The 17,785-nt window shown below is 38.1% G+C and overlaps 1 pseudogene; it reads left to right on the top strand.

Moving 5' to 3' along the window:
• The window catches only part of LOC126076757 (cytosolic beta-glucosidase-like), a 176,466-nt pseudogene that overhangs the window by 76,275 nt on the left and 82,406 nt on the right, over positions 1-17,785 (top strand).

The following is a 17,785-nucleotide window of genomic DNA, read 5'->3' as shown; positions in this document are numbered from 1 at the left end:
GTATGCATTTAAGGAATGAATAAATGAATGATTGAATGAATGAAACAGGCAAAAAGGTCTGAATTATTATTTTTTTTAAATGGGAGGATGTTAAGTTTTACAAAAAGGGAAAGGGACTGTTCCCCTAGGCAAACTTTCAATAGGACACAACTCTATATATGAATTTATAATCCTGGAGTCCCTGGGTGGTACAAACAGTTAATATGCTCAGTTACTACCCGAAAGGTTGGAAAGTTGAGTCCACCCAGAGGCATCTTGAAAGAAAGTCCTGGTGATCTACTTCTAAAACATCATCCAAAACCCAAACCTGTTGTCATCATGTTGATTATGACTCCTAGTGACCCTACGGGACAGGGTAGAACAGTCCTATAGAGTTTCCAAGCCTGTGAATCTTTACGGGAGCAGACTGCCACATCTTTCTCCTGCAGAGTGGCTGGTGGGTTCCCACTGCCAACCTTTTGGTTAGCAGCTGAGCTCTTTAACAACTGTGCCACCAGCGTTCCTTCCAAAAGGCCATAGCCATTGAAAATCCTCTGAAGCACAGTTCCGTAGGTTGGCATCGACTTGATGTCAACTGATATTCAGGAAATAACTTCTCAAAACAGGTCAACTACTTTCTTCTAAGCTTAAGTTTCTTCCATACTCTTTTAAACATAAAATCACATGAAGTACTGATATCAGCCTTTCATCAGAAATTCTCTTCCATTTTAAGCATCATGATTAGGCTGGACCCAAATATCTTCTTGGCATTGTTTTCTGAGGCAAAGCATCTTCAAGTTAGTAACATTCTTCTGAACTCTGCAACAATTCTAAAGCTCTCTCTAACACACATGCAGCCCTGTGAAAATCAGCTGATACCCAGTGATGGCTATGAATTCCCCCAGGCTATGTTAGAATTTTAGAGCAAATCCCCAAGTGTGTGTCTTTTAATATCCCAAGCCTCTGGTTATCTACCCTTGTAACCCACATTCTAGACAGATGCTGAGTTCTTGTTCATGCTCAGTGGGTCTCTTCTCCTAGACTTGTGAGACTGGTACATCCGGAAAAAGACTTAGACTGTCATCTGGTTAAATTCTTTTATTTTAGATTTAATAGAGTCGAGGCCCATTCATTCATTCCACAAATATTTTATTGTATATTAAATTTCTGTTACTGTTGTAGGATTCCGGGATCCAGAGAGGAGCTAGATGGGTGATGACCCTGCTTTGATGGAGCTTGTATTCTAGTGGGACTAAGAGACAAAAACAGTAGCAGTTAAAACAACACAAAATAATGTGATAGCAACTTACCCAAAGCTATCCATTTTAGACATGCATCTTCCAATCATGTCACCCTATCAAGATCTCACCACTCCTTGTTCAGTCAATCTTCTTTGGAACTCTTAATGTTTCCTCCCAGATTTTAATTGATTATATCTCTTGTTGTTTGTTGCTGTTAAGTCGGTTTTGATTTGTGGTGACCTTACATATAACAGAATAAAACATTGCCTGGTCTTGTGCTATCTTCACAACTTTGGTATGTTTGAGCCCATTGTTGCAGCTATTGTGTCAATTCATTTCATGATGGGTTTCCCTCATTTTCTTTGACCCTCTACTTTACCAAGTACAGTGTTCTTTTTTGGTGATTGGTCTTTCCTGATGATGTGTCCAAAGTAAGGAAGATAAAGTCTCAACATCTTTGCTTATGAGGAGCTTTCTGGCTTTACTTCCTCCAAGACTGATTTGTTTGTTCCTCTGGAAGTCTACGGTATATTCAATATTCTTAGACAATACCACAATGCAAATGTGCCAATTCTTCTTCGACCTTCCTTTTTCATTGTCCAGCTTTCACACGCATATGAGGTGATTGAAAAGATCATGGCTTAGGTTAGGCACATCTTAGCCCTCAAAGTGACATCTTTGCTTTTTAATACTTTAAAGAGATCTTTTGCAGCGGAATCGACTCGACTGCACTGGGTTTTGCAGCAGAGTTTCCCGGTGCAATACATTGTTTGTTATCTGGGAAGTAATACTTGACCCAAGTACAATTTATTTTGAATAAAAGTCATTTAGGAAATGATTTCCGATCCTGTCCTCTTCAAAATTTATTGCCAATATATTAAAAGTAACTTTTCTTCTCATTATATAGATTTTTCCTTCTAGACATTCACTATTATAACAAAATCATTGATGACTTATTAATAAATGGAGTGTAAATGGGGTTACCACTATCGTGACATGTTACCACTTTGATTTGCCCCAGACTTTAGAAGATCAGGGAGGATGGTCGTCAGAGACAATCATTGAGTTCTTTGACAAATATGCCCAGTTTTGCTTCAGTACCTTTGAGGATCGAGTCAAGCAGTGGATCACCATAAATGAGACCAACCTTTTTGCTCTGTTGGCATATGACTTTGGTATATTTCCTCCAGGTGTGCCTCACTTTGGAACTGGAGGTTATCAGGCAGCTCATAATTTGATTAAGGCACAAGCCCGATCCTGGTACAGCTATGATTCCTTGTTCTGAAAAAGTGCAGAAGGATATTGTGTCCTTAGCACTTTTTTATGCCTGGGAGAAACCAGCAGATCCTGACTCAGCCACTGATCAGGAAGCTTCTAGAAGAGCCATTGCTTTCCACTTGGATTTCTTTGCTAAACTCATATTTATTGATGGTGATTATCCTGAAGTTGTCAAGACCCAGGTTGCCTCCATGAGTAAAAAACAAGGCTATCCATCATCAAGGCTTCCAGAATTTACAGAAGAAGAGAAGAGAATGATCAAAGGCACTGCTGATTTCTTTGCTGTGCAATATTATATGTCTCGCTTAGTCAGGCGAAAGGAGAACTAGGTTTTCTCCAGGATGTGAAAATTGAAATTTTTCCAGATCCATCCTGGGAATTTATAGACTGGCTATATGCAGTGCTGTGGGGGATATGCAAAATACTGAAACACATTACGGTAAATGCATAATTTGTTTATGTCTATGTACACACGCAAATATGTGAGGATGGGAATGCAGGCATGTGTGTGTATGTATGTGGACTTGAAATAAGAGCAGCTTTATGTGGTGGCATGCCTAGGAAGAGCAGATTAGGATTTGAGTGATGAGTGGTAAGAGGTAACTAAACCAAAAACCAAACCCAGTGCCATCAAGTCGATTCCGACTCACAGCGACCCTATAGGACAGAGTAGAACTGTCCCATAGAGTGTCCAAGGAGTGCCTGGCAGATTTGAACGGCTGAAACTTTGGTTAGCAGCTGCAGCACTTAGCCACTATGCCACCAGGGTTTCCAAGAGGTAACTAGCTAATAAAAAAACAAAGTCCAAACCAGTGGCCATTGAATAGATTCCAACTCATGGTATCCCTATGTATGTCAGAGTAGAACTGTGCTCAAGATGACTTTCAATGGCTGATTTTTCTGAATTAGATCACCAAGGCTTTCTTCCAAGGTGCCCATGGGTGATTCAAGCCTCCAGCCTTTTGGTTAGCAGCTGAGTGTGTTAACTGTTTGCATCACCAGGGCTTCTAAGGAGCTGATAAAGGCCTTCAAAACTAATTATCAAAAATTAGGATTTGTTGTTAAAGTCAGCTGTGGTCAGTAGCTTAGAAATGTTTTTCAGCCTGGTGTCATGACTGTAATTATTACAAGACATACTAAGTGTTGAGATAGCTGGATCCTTTTTTGGTCTCAGTTATGTTGGATGACATCCAGGCAGCTGAAATTAAAATTTTAAGTTGTCAGTTGTCAGGGCCCCTCCTGTTGGGAGATAGAGAATGTAGCTGCTGGCAGGACCAAAGGGTTAAAGAGCAGTGACAATCAGCAGATGCTGATGGAAGAAAGATATTTCTGTCTTCTCATTATAATAAGAGTCATTTGACTGTCTTCATGGACATTTTCACAGTTTTCTTCTCCATTGTTAGTCATAAAAGGTCAGTGTGTGGAAAATTAAGTTAATAGGGTCAGTGCAATTTGATGAAAACTAGTTTTGGGTTGTAGCTTAGAGAAGAGAGAGAGTAATGCACCTGATTTTATTTTATTTTTTTTTTAAAACATCTGTTTGGAATAAAACTTCTGCTCTCTTATTCTAAGATACGTATAATAACCCTGTAATTTACATCACTGAGAGTGGGTTTCCCCAAGGTGACCCTGAGTCTCTTGATGACACTCAGTGCTGGGAGTATTTCAAACAGACTTTTCAGGAACTGTTCAAAGGTACCATTTGAAATGATTAAAGATCAATTGTGCAAACTTAATATAATTTTCCTATGTGCCTTTTTGCATTCAGCAAAGACGAATGATTTTGAAAGCTGAAATTCATGTAAATCAGTGTAAAGCAAGGTAATTAGAAGAGAGGAGAAAAAGAATTTAGGAAAGAGGGAGGTGAGGATTTTGGCCTAGCTTCAGCCTCCAGAAATTTAATCAAGTAAAAAGCGACTGTCTTCAGCATTTTGTGACTCTTGAGTGAAGGTGACGTGAATAGAAGGAGTGGCAGCCATTGGGAGAACGCATTAGTTATTACAAAAAGATTAACAGTGACCAACTATAGCATGCTGATTAACATATTTTAATATCCTAACTACCAAGAAATAAACTGACAGGATTTTAAAAGGCTCCAATTGAATATTTGTGCGATAAACTTCAAAATGACATGAGTCTCCAATCAACATAGGTTTCATTTAATTTGTAACGGAGTAGCCCAGTCAAGTTTTGTTATTTAGAATCTTTGAATTGTTTCAAGACAATATTATTTTTCTGGTAAATCTTTTACCCTCCTAGAATTTTTTTTTAATCATATTTGAAAACTAATGTGACAGAATCTTTAAATTTGGTAACATACATTTCTAAACCAGTTCATTTCCCCCTTTAGCTACTATATTTTTATGCAAATAATATGCCTGTTATATGTTTTTTTTTTTTTTCCCAGCTGCACCTCCCTTCTGGAGATATTTTTGTAAGCACGCTATGCTAATTTTTTTTTTTTTTTTTTTTACAGCAACATATAAAAAATTAGCACAGCACACTTGCAAAAATACATTGGGGGAGGGTTGGCAAAAAAAAAAAAACAGTATAACTCTGGTGTTATTTGAGTAAAAATACAGTACCTCCTGGAACATTGTCAGTTCCTAAATTTAATTCCTCTTTCTTGTACAGAACTCATGGAAGCCCTGGTGGCATCGTGGTTAAGAGCTACGGCTGCTCACCAGAAGGTTGGCAGTTTGAATCCACCAGCTGCTCCTTGGAAACCCTATGGGGCAGTTCTACTCTGTCCTATAGGGTCACTATGAGTTGGAATCGACTCGATGGCAACAGGCTTTTTCTTTTTTGTACAGGACTCATACAATAGCAACAAAATTCAATGCAAAATGAGACTTTCATTTTTTTTTTTTTTTACCATGATAGACACGCTCCTCTCTTGGAATTATTCTTTTCAAAATTATTCAGTAGCATACTGAAATCATCCAGAAGAAATTCTGTGAAGTAACACAAAGTGGAATCTTTTCAAAACCTAAAATATATTGACTTGATCCCATTATCAGTTCTGAGGTTTATTGGCAGAGGGCGATTAGACCCTTACAATTTGATTTAAGCAAAATAATTATTTTGTATTACACTCAAATCAGATTCTTCCTCTGGGTGAGAATAATCTAACAAGAGAGTGAAATCCCTGTTTTTCTGAGATTCCTTCCTACCTCTCCCTGTAAATGGGTTAATTCACTGATGCTCCCAGGCTTTATCCTGAGAGACAGGTAGGCCAGTTACTATCAGGCCAGATTTATGGATAGATACAGGAAGCACAAATGGCTTGTCCAAAAGTGTTCTATGTATTTTTGGGCAAAGAAAGAAAAATAGAAATTAGCTTTCTTCATTTCCAGCCCAGTGCTGTGTTTAGTGATTATCATATAAGGACATTTCATTTTTGTTTGAAATAGTTTCAAGTAGTTTATACAGTCCCTTAGATCTTTAATTTTTTTTTATTGTTGTATAATATATATAACACAATATTTGCCAATTTAACATTTTTCAAGTGTGCAATCCTGTGACATCAATTACGTTAATCATGTTGTACAACCATCACCAATATTTGATGCCAAACTTTCCTTCACCACAAACAGAAATTCAGTGGCTCCTAAACAATGACCCCCTCTCCCCTTCCCTCCGTCCCCTGTAACCACTAATAAACATTTGCCTATTCTAGATATTTCATATGAGTGACATCATATATACCCTGGGCTTGCATATATTCTTTAAAAGAGCTTCATACTGTCTCTGAAAGAGTCGACAGGCTCTATCACCTTGGTCAAAGCTCAGATATACCATATCCTGTGGCTTGTTGAAGAAAAGGACCTGAACTTACTAATCGATTTTCCGAGACTCCTTTGAGGTAGTGCTGATGATCTTGATTGGCAAGAACTTTACAAGTGAGAAGCACCCTGTGAGCAATTAAAAATAATAACAGGCCAAGGAAGATATCTGTGGGAAGCGCTGCAGGTGAGAGTCCCACCAAAACCCAGGGAGTCAGATGGATGATGGGTTTGTGATTCCCACGAACCAAGCCTTCCCTCTAGCATCACACATATAGACAGGCACATAATGACACTATAGTTGGATCAATGGCATCTGCCTGGAGGTCTTACTGATCTCTTCAGGTAAAATCCCACAGTAGGTAATTGAGCAGTAAAAAGGAAGCTAATGTTTCTGTTTCCTTTTGGGAAAGGGCGGCAGGGGAGAGAGAGAAATGTTTAAGAGAAAAAAGAAATCACCTAATGCCTTTTTATGCATCATTTTAACACCTTTAAATAGGTTGTATCTTAATTAATATAGGTCTTGATAACAGTAAAGCAACGTAGTAGAGACACCAAAAAATTTGGAATAGCATATAAGTAGGCTGACATTGCATTAGTCTTAGAAAAAATATAAACAGAACGCTAGAAGCCAGGGTGGTGAGACTTTGCCTTTGACTTTGGATGTGTTATTGGGAAAGGTCAATTACTAGAAAAGGACATCACAGTTGGTAAAGTAGAGGGTCAGTGAAAATGAGGATAAACCCTCAATGAGATGGATTAACGCGATGGCCAAAACAATGCATTCAAACATAACAATGATGAAGAAGATGACTGAGGACTGGGCAATGTTTCATTCTGTTACACATGAGGTAATCATGAGTTGAAGCCCAGTCGATGGTAACTAACTAGGTTTCATTCCAACTCTAATTTATTCAGTGAATGCCCTTCAGCAAATTGCTTAATCTCTCTAACCCTCAGTTTGTTCATCTCTAAAAATGTTGATAACATCTTTCTTGGTAGGGTTGTTGTAAGGATTCCATTTGATCAACTATTGTGTAAAAAGCCCCTAGCACATTTCCTGGCACATAGTAGACCCTCAATCAATAGTAACAATTATTCCAAAATGTGCAGCCTTATGAATATACTTATCACCTCCAAGTTATTTTCCTTGTTATTAAAAAAAATGTAATTCCAAGACTTGTTATCCTTCCATTCTCCACCCTTCCCCCAAATTACAGTAGAATATTTTCCCCACATCTATATGTTTTTTTTGTCATTCTTTTGGAAGAAACTGGATGAGTCTTGTAACACTGGTCCACTGGCTATTTACAGCCTGAAACCTGTGGAAGAGGAAGCAGCAATGACTTCCCTCCATTCATTATTGTCACCATTGCAGAAGTTGCCAAATCAGGTGAAAAACCAAATCATTGGCAGTAGAAACAGCTGTCGAGCAGCTGAAATTGCTCTGCCACATGAATTTTTGTGTAAGTTTGGGGAGCAGTGATCTTTAAATAGTTAAGCTTTTCCGAAATCAAATGAACCTTTCTTATAATCATAAAATTTATACCACGTCTTGCTGCTCCAGAGCCAACAGACAAGCTCAAGTTCATAGGTACATGTATGCCAATGGATACGTCTGTAATCTGAATGCCATTAAGGAGATGAGGAAGTGTGTGAAGCTTGGAAAGGTTGTTGCCAATGGGCAACATTCTGCCCACCACCTACATTCCCTGGAAAGGCATTTGGGCCAGTGTTCAACCTGTTCCTCACAGATATCTGGCATACAACTGCCTTTAGCTCTACTTATCCTCCCTCAACCGGGAAGGCAGTTCTCGTTGCCTTCTTCCTTGCCCAGTCTGTTTAGAGTAGATGAAACATGCTTGGGTGCTGAAGCCAAACAAGACATGGGTTCAAAATCTGGCTCTGCCACTTACAAGCTCAATAGTTTTGGAAAAATTCCTAAGCAGCCCTGTTTTAGTCATCCAACCTGTAAAATGGGGATAATAAGAACATTTAGGTCCTATAGAGTGGTGAGGAATAAACAAGATAATGCATATAAAGCCTAAACACAAAGTGGACACATTATTAAGGAATTTGTAAATGTTGGCTCTTTTCTTTCTTTTTTGTTTTTTGCTTGTGAACACTTTGAGGCCTGGAACTGTGTCTACATCTTCCCCATCCAGTTGCATCTTCCCCATCCAGTTCCATCTCATGGTGACCCCAGGTGTGTCAGAGTAGAACTATACTCCATAGGGTTTTCAGTGGCTGATTTTAAGGAAATAGATCACGAGGCTTTTCTTCTTCGGTATCTTTGGGTAGACTCAAACCTCCAGCCTCTCAGTTAGCAGCTGAGTACTTTGACAATTTGTCCTACCCAGGGACTCCATGCATGTTCAGCCCCGAGCAAGCATTATGCCTGTTATATTGTAGGTGTCTTGCACATGTTTGTTGAATTTGTTAGTGTCCATCAAAGAAGGGTTAGTCAATGGGTAGTGAGAAATAAATGATTAAATCACTAGAAACTGTTTTCTTTCCCTAAAGAAATATACCCCATGCAGAAAAAAAATGCAGCCTTCCGGAAAGTTTCTGAGCCAGCCCAACTTCCCAGCCAGATCCGTGCCTGAGTGAGCACAGCAGTAGATGATTACAGAGAAGGTTTGTTAATGACCAGCTTTAGGCTTTTAATGACAAAATCCCTCAGCAAGATGTCATCGAAGTTATTGAAGACTTCACTGAAAGTGTTGAAGCTGATACATTGTAACAAGAAGGTTATAAATCTCGCAGCTTGGATGTACCACCAAGACAAGATGCTGAGCGCAGAGTCGCCCCGCTGTTGTCTGTCAGCCTTCTCCCTCCCCCTTTTCCTTCCCCTTCCCATGGAGAGCCAGGAAAGGAGAAATGCATCCATTTCCCCAAGGTGGTGCAGACCTGGCAACCACCTGCCTATGTCAATTTCAGACCACAGAGGCCCATTTAACTGGGCAAAATGTGTTAAGCACCTGTGTTTTTTCTAAATGTGCATAACAAGTCCTGAGAATTAAAGAGCCATCTCAAAGGTTAATACAATAACCTTTTAGAAAAACTGACCAATTAAAAACCCATTGCAAGCTCCGAATAGAGACCCAAATACCCAAACGTAGATTCCCACTCCAGAACTATTGTTTTATTGCTTCTCAAAGGAGATCTTAGTCACCTTGGCCCCTTTGAAGCAGTTCCTCTCGCAGCCCGTGTAGAATCCATATGAAATAAACTTGTTTGAGTATGTGTGTGGTGGGATGTTGGATTCAACTGATACTGCTGGAAAGGCTGCTCCTGGATGGTTATTAGCAAAAAAAATTCAGGATGCAGAAGGAACAATGAGATTCGAAGGCTGTGCACAAGGATTGTTAGAGTATACCACTGCATGAGCAGGTGTGGAATTTGAAAACATCATGGAGAAAACATTTTACAGTATTTGTGTCCCATTGACTTATATACTCAGACAACTCATATACTCAGCCAGCCAGGGATTACAAAGTTAACCTTAAACAAATATTTCAGATGACCTTCCTCTATTTCTTCCCCCTACTTCCATCAGTGCTGTGCTTACCTTTGCCTTCCATTCCCCTTATGAAACATGGCAGAATAGAAAGTCCACGGGGCTTGGAGAGTGAAGACTGGATATGGATCCTGGTGTTCTCCTGGTGTACCTTTGGGGAAGTTATCATTAGGGCTTGCTGAAAGTCAACTTCCTCATATGTAAAATGGGACTAATGCTAATTGCTATCCTGCCTAACTCAAAGTTGAATATGAAAGTAAATAAACGATCATTTATGTAGATGTATACCTTGAACACCTTAAAATGTTAGGTATTATTCGCATACTTGATGTATTTGCTTTGTGGTTAAGAGCTACAGGGAGCTACAGCTGCTAACCGAAAGGTCAGCAGTTTGAATCCAACAGTTGCTCCTTAGAAACCCTATGGGGCAGTTCTACTCTGTCCTATAGGGTCACTATGAGTCTGAATCAACTCGATGGCAACGTGTTTAGTCTGGGTTTTTTTTTTTACTCTTTTGTTTAAGGACATCCATTGTTGTTAGATGTCATTGAATTGGTTCCAACTCATAGCAACCCTGTGTACAACAGAAGGAAACACTACTCGGTCATGATCCATCCTCACAATCATTGCTGTGTTTGACCTGCCAAGCTCTGAAATCTATCCACCATAACGTTTGCATTGAGGCCACACTTTCCGTGGGCTGATCTCAGCCAATGGCAGAGCATGGCAAGACTACTAAGGCTGGCCTGTTACTTGATGATGTGGGAATTTTCTGACAGGTGACTTTGGATCAAAGGCTTCCCAATGACTTTGCTGAACTTCTCTTAGAACTTCACTACAGTCTAAGATATTACTATATTATTAGGTGCTGTCGAGTTGGTTCCAACTCATAATGACCTATGTACAACAGAATCAAACATTCAATGGTCCTGAGCCATCCTTAAAATGGTTGCTATTCTTGAGCCCATCATTGCAGCCACTATGTCAACCCATCTCATTGAGGTTCTTCCTTTCTTTTGATGCCCCTCTACTTTACCAAGCATGACATCTTTCTTGAGGGACTTGTCCTTCCAAATAACAAGTCCAAAGTATGTACATGAGATGAAGTCTCGCCATCTTCACTTGTAAGGAACATTCTGGCTGTACTCCTTCCAAGACAAATTTGTTCATTCTTCAAGTAGTCCATGGTGTATTCAATATTCTTTGTCAACAACACAATTCAAAGGCATCAATTCTTTTTAGGTCTTCCTTATTCATTGTCCAGTTTTTGCATGTATATGAGGTGATTGAAAATACCATGGCTTGGGTCAGGTGCACCTTAGCTCTCAAAGTGATATGTTTGCTTTTTAATGCTTTAAAGAGGTCTTTTGCAACAAATTTGCCCAATGGAATATGTTGTTTGATTTCTTGACTGCTGCTTCCATGGGCATTGATTGTAGATCCAACTAAAATAAAGCTCTCAACAACTTCAATCTTTTCTTTGTTTATCATGATGTTGGTTATTGGTCTGGTTTTAAGGATTTTTGCTTATTTTTTTTTTTACATTAAGGTGTAGCCCATATTGAAGGTTGTGGTCTTTGATCTTCATCAGTAAGTGGTTTAAGTTTTCTTCACTTTCAGCAGCAAGTTTGTGTCGTCTGCATATTACAGAATGTTAATGAGTCTTCCTCCAATCCTGATGCTGAGTTCTTCTTCATATAGTCCAGTTTCTCAGATTATTGCTCAACATACAGATTAAGTATGGTGAAAGGATACAACTCTGATGCACAACCTTCCTGACTTTAAACCACACAGTATTCCCTTGTTCTGTTTGAACAACTGTCTCTTGGTCTCTATACAGGTTCCTCATGAGCACAATTAAGTGTTCTGGAATTCCCATTCTTTGCAATGTTATTCATAATGTGTTATGGTCCACACAGTTGAATGTCTTTGCATAGTCAGTAAAACTCAGGTAAACATCTTTCTGGTATTCTCTGCTTTCAGCCAAGATCCAACTGACATCAGCAAAGCTATCTTTTGTACCAAGTCTTCTTTTGAATCAGGCTTGAATTTCTGGCAGTTTCCTGTTGATGTACTGCTGCAACTGCTTTTGAATAATCTTCAGCAAAATTTTCCTTGCTTGTGATGTTAATGATATTGTTGGATAAAGTCTGCATTCTTTTGGATCACCTTTCTTTAGAATGAACACAAATATGGATTTCTTCCAGTTGGTTGGCCAGGTATCAGTCTTCCAAATTTCTTGGCATAGACGAATGAGTACTTACAGTGTTGTATCCATTTGTTGAAATATCTCAGTTGGTAGTCCGTCAATTCCTGGAGCCTTCAGTGCAGCTTGAACTTTTCCCTTCAATATCATTGGTTCTTGATCATATGCTACCTCCTGAAATGGTTGAATGTCAGTCAGTTCTTTTTGGTACAGTGACTTTGTGTATTCCTTTGATCTTTTTTTGATACTTCCTCCATTATTCAATATTTTGCCCATCAAACTGGTCAAACCCATTTCTATTGAGTAGATTCCAACTCTCCCTCCTGGCCTCAGTGATTTTTAAAAACATTATGTAGCCTTTTTTGTTGTTTGTTTTTAATCACATGTTTCCAGATTTGCTCTCCATTTTTGATAACAGTCTGTCCAGTGGTTTTTGTGTGATGTAGCAAGAAACAGAAGTTTGGTTTCATTTTTATGACTGTAAAAGTGAACTGTCACTAAAATCATTGAATTATAATGTATCTGAAGAAAAGCTACCTTTCCAATATGAACAGGAGATTGAATAGAATCTAGAAAAAGGAGGGAGGGGAGAGAAATAATTTGATAATGGCTTTTTTAACCTGTTCAGGAGAGAGCTATGCTGGAATAATCAGGTCCCTAGCAAGGCAGTGGAATTGAGGCAAGGAGAATTTCTCAGGTTTTCCTTAGGGCTTAGGCAAAGTGGTCCTCAAGTGTCTGCCTATATTCGCTTTGATTTCCTAATCTCCAAAACAGCCTGATTACTACTTGGCCTTTTATTTGTCTTGAGGGTGAAAAAGCACTGTTTGGAACAAGGCTAATAGACTTCATCTTAGTGTGATTGGCAGGGGTTCCTAGATAACTGTTAAGAAGGATTCGGTTGGAAAGCTGTGGGCTCATGGAAAGAATGGGGTTAAGTAGATGGCCTGGTATTGGCCATTCCTGCTCTGAAAACTTGAGTCGAGTTTTCCAGTGATTGGAAAATAATATTCCCCGTTATAAATTAACACTGATATTTTGCTTTGTAAATCAAGATCTTGCAAGTTTATTTAGTGGCGTTTAGCTCTGAGTGCACTAAAAAAAAAAAAAATGAATTTCTCGACTTGCAGTGCTAATAATCAGACCTTTAGCAGCGTTGATATCATTGGTTCTATTGCCTTCTTTTCTATGATCTTAGCCTTACCTATTTGTAACTTCTATATTATTCATCCTTGGTCAATTACAGACATTGGAGACCATAAATATTGTTTCTGCCAACTTTCCTAGACTTATAATTGTGTGAATTACTGTTTAACTACATCCCACATTATATTTTCGATAGCAAATCTGACACTATGTAGAAAAAAATCAGAAATATTATGAATAAAAACATTGAAAAATGGTGTCACAGCTGATTCATGAGTTTCTGGCATAACTGCAACCCTGTCAAAATTAAGTACTTGTTGAATAAGACAATTGAATCAGATGGAACTTCAGAAGCACTTTGATTCTTGAAGGCAATACCTATTACAATCCTTGAAAGAAAGGAAGAAAATCATTTCAGGAGAAAAATGGAAGCTATTAAGACTTATAAGCACTCCGAGGCAGAAGCTGTGTACATAAAGATTTCACTCACCGTTTTTAAAGAAAAATTCCAACTGAAATAAAATTTTGGAGTTTTTTACTCTATACTTAATATTCACTAAGTACTCAATAATGCTTAATGAGTATCTAGAAAATTGAGTCTAGATTAGCCAGGAACCTGAATTACTCCTGGGAATTTCAGTGAAATATTTGATATAAGCCACTATTGTGCATTTTTGATTTTTAAAGAAATAATGGATTGTTTTTACTAATGAGAACAATTTTTATGCATATGGCACAGGGTTTTTATTATACATTGGCGTGCTAATTATATCGTTTTGATATTAAACTTAGGTTTGGGGTGACAGTGATGAAAATACATACTAAAGTTTTAAACTCTTTTTCCATAAATGTACTTAACCTCTCTATGTCTCAGTTTCTTCATTTGAAAAATAAAAGGGTTAGGCCAACTGATCTTTTTAGGATTCTTCCACCTTAAGAATTCTATGACCTTTTAAATCTTCTTTCTGGACAGATATGTCAAGGATCATATTTTATTAGAACTCTTCATGAATTCTTAGGCTATAAAATTAAGTCTAAGGAACTGTAATTAATGGTCTTTTTTTTTTTTAACTCTCTTCATTCTTCTCATCAGCTACTTAATTTGAAACTTAAACACCTTTCTTATCTGGACATAAAATTAGACTTTGGTCTTCAATGATCTATTTCTATTGATACTGATTCAGCTTCTAGGTGACATTTTCTTGACCTTCAATATGAACGTTTCCTCTTCTATTCACTCATATTGAAAAAGAACCTCACTTTTCTTTCCTTGAGAAAGTTATTCCCTGGAGGTCATTGGGTCAGAAGGGTCATCTCAGATTCAAGTTGAACAAAGTCACGGTGAAGAGCATAATATCTCAGAGAGGAAACTGAATGCGCAAATCAGGTCAAAGCATTAGTATAAAATCCGCAGATGAATAACTCCATGGCAGTTACAATCACGAGAAGTGAAGTCATCTTTCAAAACACGATCATGACAAGCGCCACCTAATCCATCAAATTTTAAGACAGTTAAGTGTGATTTTCAAAATTTGCCATAAATGCATAATTGAATTCAGTTACGAGAGGCAGTAATTTTAACTTTCCTTAAATTTAACTTGCTCATGAAACTTTGGTTTCTGGACGCGATCCTGAATTAGAAAGTGGATCAAGTTTGTAGCATTTTCTGAATTATGCTTTTACCATAATTCTGTGCAGAGATTTCACATATAGAAAGTCTGTTTTTCTTTTCAGAACTTTTGAGCTCAGAGCTTATTCCAATCTGGGCTCGTTTTAACCTAAGTTACTGTTTGGGTAGCATTTTTTTCAGTTCAATGAAAATACCAGTTTGTTGCTAGAGATGAAAATAGTCTCTTTTGGAATTGTAAGTAATTCTTACGGCTTATGTCTTAGTCATCTAGTGCTGCTATAGCAGAAATACCACAAGTGGATGGCCTTAACAAAGAGAAGTTTATTTTCTTCCAGTAAAGTAGGCTGAAAGTCCAAATTCAGGGTGTCAGCTCCAGGGGAAGGCTTTCTGTCTCTGTCGTCCTTCTCATCAATCTTTTCCCAGATTAGGAGCTTCTTTGCGCAGGGACCCTGGATCCAAAGGACGGACTCTGTTCCTGGCACTGCTTTCTTGGTGGTATGAGGTGCCTTCTCTGCTCACTTCTTTCTTTTTTATCTCAAGAGGTTGCCTCAAGACACAATCCAGTCTTATAGATTGAGTCCTGCCTCACTAACACAAGTGCCACCCATGCTCCCTCATTAACGTCATACAGGCAGGATTTACAGCACATAGGAAAATCACACAATACTGGGAATCATGGCCCAACCCAACTGATACACATATTTTTGGGGGAACATAATTCAATCCATGACAGTTTATCTGGAAATGCTATGTGCAGAGGTAGAGGAAGGAGGCCCATCTCTTTGAATAGAGTCATCTTCTCATCAACAGCCAAGTCTTCCGTGTGTGAATGAGGAGTGGCAGAGATTAGCTAAGGAAACACTATCCTGACCTGAGAGGCTCTTGTGTCATTCTAAAGTTCAGCCACATTTCCCCTCTTGTTCGTAGAATTTCATTATAGGAATCAGCTTGCTTCAGAGGTAGATGAAGCCATTATGGGTAGAGGAAGAAAAGGCATTTGAGCTTTGAAGAATTTTAATTGGTGCTGTGAATGAAGGTGAACAAGAAGCCATAACTATCTTAGGTGAAATCGTTGAATGAGCTTTAAAAGGTAGATGATGGAAGAAGATCTATCACATATATTGATGAAATAACATTTTCTTTCCTCTCATGACAATAAGTGGAATCCATTTTCTAAATAGATTAAAGCTCAGTCCACACTCTTAAATAAATTTAAGTGACCATATTCATTCATGGGTAATCATCACGTCAAGTAAGTTTTATAGTTAAAAATAAGTAGGTTAACACAGAAATTAGATCATCACGTAAAACAGGAGTAATAATCCTATTAAGTGTATACATTTATGGGGAGATCTTTTTTATTATAGAGCGAACTAGTTTCTCATTAAACAGTTAGTACACATATTGCTTTATGACATTGGTTAACAACCCCACGACATGTCAACACTCTTCCTTCCCAACCCTGGGTTCCCTATTACCAGCTTTCCTGTCCCCTCCTGCCTTCTTGTCCTTGCCCCAGGGCTGGTGTTCCCCAATGGGTAGGTCATTTTGTTATGTGACTGAAGCTACATAATGAAACATTTTTCTTAAAACATTTTTTTTTCCCTAAGATGTTCAGCATGTAGTTGTGATACTTTGAATAAACAGTTGGCCTTACATTAAAAATAAATAAATAAATAAAATATTTCATGGTCAAAGTTTGCTGCACCCATGAATACATGATAGCAGTTTTAAGAATGACTCAGAAAGATACTTCATTTCTCTTGGGCGGTGGGGGGTGGTGGGGGTGGAACCAGCATGAGTCATTGACTGTGTGTAAGTTTCCTACAGATAGGCAGCAAATTTTAGGAATACTCTGCACAGCAAGAATTTGCTTGTTTGACATAGTGAAAGAGCATGTTCTTTAAAGACAGATAGTTCTGTGTTCAAAATTTGGCTCTGATACTCTTTCGTGATATTTAACCTTGGGCATGTGATTCAACATCTCTGAATATCAGTTCATCATCTGTGAAATTTTATTTTTGGTAAGTATTAATGATATCCTTCATATCCCAGCAAAACATCCAGCCCATAAATCCCCCAAATGATAACTAGTGCAGTGAATTGTTTGTTACCCTGCATCTATTAGCCAGGATTTTAGAAAAACTGAGACTTCCTGCACAATCATCAACACTGTTAATTTATGCTTTTCTTGATGACCCTGAAATGAATTCTGAATAATTAGAGAAAGATTAAATTATAATCAGTTTAGTTTCAGTGTTAAGTGTATTTTAATTTATTCTCATTCTTTAAAAATTTGTAATCCTTCCACATGTGCTAACAATTAACGAAAAATATTTGATTAGCTAGAGGACTCCATTTCCTGACTATTCACCTAATAGTTTATTGTATGTTGTTGGAACCCAAACTCTGTCCTATGGATAAATCGGACATTCTCTGGATGGATTCACTTCACCCTGGTCTGATATCCATTCTGAGTCAATATATTATTGCATGTTGGAAATTCTAGAGTGAATCTTTAAATATCCTAGTCTTGGAGTCTCTACAAGGTCCTTTTTACATTTCATTTTGATCACGAAATCCTAGTGCTGGCCGTTTCCACTGATTATGTGCAGATGAACAGCTAAATCATCGAGCTCTGAGGGTGGTCTGTTGTTTTCTTATGGATTACTAGAGATGGAATCTCAACTGACATTAGTAGTCCATCTATCTCAGTGTTTCATCAACCTTTACTCTTATCCAGTCATGTTTTAGACTTGTTTTCACTAGACTTTTTAGGCTATATAGCCTTCCTGATGAAAACTTCACCCTGCATTTGATCATTTCTGTGGTCCTTCTTGGATCTTTCCACATTTTCCCCAACTTTCCTCTTTCCCCCACTCTACTATCATATGCTACTTTAAAAGGCTGCTGTACAACACATGTTCAATAAAAATGAAGAAAGGATCTCCAAAAATTAATCAGTGCTATTGTTCTTTTGTGTTCTTAGTTATGAAGGCACAT

This window comes from Elephas maximus, chromosome 5, assembly GCF_024166365.1.
Source record: "Elephas maximus indicus isolate mEleMax1 chromosome 5, mEleMax1 primary haplotype, whole genome shotgun sequence".
Lineage (NCBI taxonomy): Eukaryota > Metazoa > Chordata > Mammalia > Proboscidea > Elephantidae > Elephas > Elephas maximus.
This window is presented reverse-complemented; position numbering and strand designations above follow the sequence as displayed.